General features: G+C 48.9%; 1 protein-coding gene across 2 annotated transcripts in view; it reads right to left on the bottom strand.

Moving 5' to 3' along the window:
* The window catches only part of jmjd1cb (jumonji domain containing 1Cb), a 107777-nt gene extending 106646 nt beyond the window's left edge, over nt 1-1131 (bottom strand). For both annotated transcript variants that reach the window (XM_083787026.1, XM_083787027.1), the window contains exon 1: nt 936-1131. The gene's annotated coding sequence lies outside the window, so the exon portion shown is untranslated. The remainder of the gene's footprint in view (nt 1-935) is intronic.
* Between the last annotated feature and the right edge of the window lie 1369 nt (nt 1132-2500).

Here is a 2500-nt window from a genome sequence, read left to right as displayed (position 1 = left end):
TTATTTTCAAGTCACTCTTTATATTTACATGCCATGAAAAATGACATTGACACATTTGCACCTAGGCGGTTTCGTTCTGTAAAACCCTGATAACCGCCAACCATAACGGTACAGAGGAACAGCTGTTCACTGGCTAGAGAGCTACTGTAGCTAGCTTACACATACTGTCCCAAGGGTTGTAATTCATTATTAACATAATTATTTTCTTAAATGCGCTAGCGGTGTACAGAGTTGAACAGATGCTGACAAGGGCATAAGATTTCTCCTGTAATAAACTGATGAAACCATCAATCGTATGAATGAACGAAACTTGAATATCGTCTCTACCGGGTGGAAACCTCATTATGTCCAAATATATATAGACCGGTATATATTTTTAAGTAGCACATCGACAAGCTCAAATTGCATGGCTTTGCGCTGTATTTCGAGCTTGTACATCTGCTACTTTTTATACTTTTGTGTGACACTGACACACTGTAGTGTGTAGTATGATCAACTAGGGCATTCATTTAATGAATACATTGAAACAAGTTGAAATATGGAGATAAGAGGATTCTGCCCGACAGCAACGATATATTCGTTTGCAAAATGGTCGGAGTGGTTTTATTGTCAGGACTAGCCGAGCAGCAGGGGCGTCTATCCCCTTCACAATAACCTAGACCCCGGCAGGGGATGGACTGCTAAGTGGAGCGCCACACCTACCATCAGCTCACACAGGACTTACTGGGAGACAGTCTTAATTACCAACACTGTGCGCTAACCCACACACTGAGTTGTCTGTGCCCGCGGCATCAAACCCAGAATCTTGTGGTTTCCAAAGACAAAGTGCACTTCCTCCGACTGAGTGAGCTACCTGGACATGAGAGAGTACAGCGTTTGCTTAACGCTGGGTCATGGACAGATACACTGTACAGAGATTAGAGACAGAATCTTACCAGAGCTGGCCACTGTATGTGCTTGGCCTTGGTGCCCTGCAGAAGAGTTCCTCCTCCCCTCTCTCTCTCTCTGTCTCGGTCTGTTGCCTCCTTCTTCTTGGCCCAGACCAGCTGGTGCTCCAGGAGGAACAGCTGGAAGTCCTCGTAGACCTTCACCCACTCTCGCTTCTCCCACTCCTGGTCGTCGAACTCCACGTATACCTACACATGGAGATAAACACAGGTCAGACGTCTGTAAACACAGCCACGGCATGCATACACGGACGCACGCATGCACACTCACACACACACACACACACACACACACACACACACACACACACACACACACACACACACACACACACACAGGCTGAGGCAACCACACTCACACATTAACACACACAAGCTTATTATAAACAAACCCCAACATTAGAATAGAGGCAACTGTTGATAACGGCTGTGTTCTATTCAAAGTATAAACAAAACCGGAGCACTAAAAATTTCCAATAACTCACTAAGACACAACATGTTACTCTGTGTGTGTGTGTGTGTGTGTGTGTGTGTGTGTGTGTGTGTGTGTGTGTGTGTGTGTGTGTGTGTGTGTGTGCGTGGTGAAAGTGAGTTATAGTCAAGCTAGCACAACAACATAGGCTCCCCCACGCACAGACCTAAAAGCATTCTCGCAGACAGACACTCACTCACAGTGACAGACTTGCAGTCTGTCACACACACACACACACACACACACACACACACACACACACATGCACACGCACACACGCACGCACACACACGCACAAACAGAACAACGGTCAGATGCGTGCTAGCAGCAGCTGGGTTGCATTATGTGGCCCCGCACCTAAACAAACAAACAAACAGAAATATTCTCTCAGAGACAACGGTTTCATCATCACATTCCGCAGTCTCTCGCTCACCCCCGCCGCGTCATTCAGTTTGTTTGTTGCATTTTAAGGACAGTGCAGACGTGGAGGGTGCGACTGCATGCCTGTGTCTGTTGGGTGCAGGTGTGTGCATGTACGTGCACATGCATGCTTGATGTATGCGTGCGTGTCTCCAGCTCTCCATGTGAGCAGGTGATAAACAGTATACTGTAGCTATCAATGAACTGACAGCAACAGTCACTCCCTCTCTCTCTCTCTCATCAAGTGTTCTCATTCCCGCAGTCCCGCAGTGGTTGTGAGGACACGTGACTGTCCTAGCTCTCCCTCTCTCTCTCTCTCTCTCTCTCTCTCTCTCTCCCTCTCTCCCCCACCAATTATCTCCATCCTTCTCTTCTTTTGTTCTCATCTTTCTCTCTCTCCTGATTGTTCTCGCTCTCTGACCATCTCGCTCGCTCTACCCCTCCCCGTTACACCCCCCCCCCCACCCCCCACCCCGACTACCGTCACTGGCAATCCCCCCGCCCACCCCTCCCCCTCTATGCCCTCCATAGGCGGAGAAAGAGAGCGAGAGATGAAAAAGTGCACGGGATCAACGAGTGCATCTCTCCTCACTCAGCCTCTCTCTCCCCCTCCTCCCTCCCTCCCGTATCCCCCCCCCCCCACCCACCCAACCAACGCCTC

Source organism: Protomyctophum parallelum (genome assembly GCF_964188405.1).
Source record: "Protomyctophum parallelum genome assembly, chromosome: 17".
In the NCBI taxonomy this organism is placed as follows: domain Eukaryota; kingdom Metazoa; phylum Chordata; class Actinopteri; order Myctophiformes; family Myctophidae; genus Protomyctophum; species Protomyctophum parallelum.
This window is presented reverse-complemented; position numbering and strand designations above follow the sequence as displayed.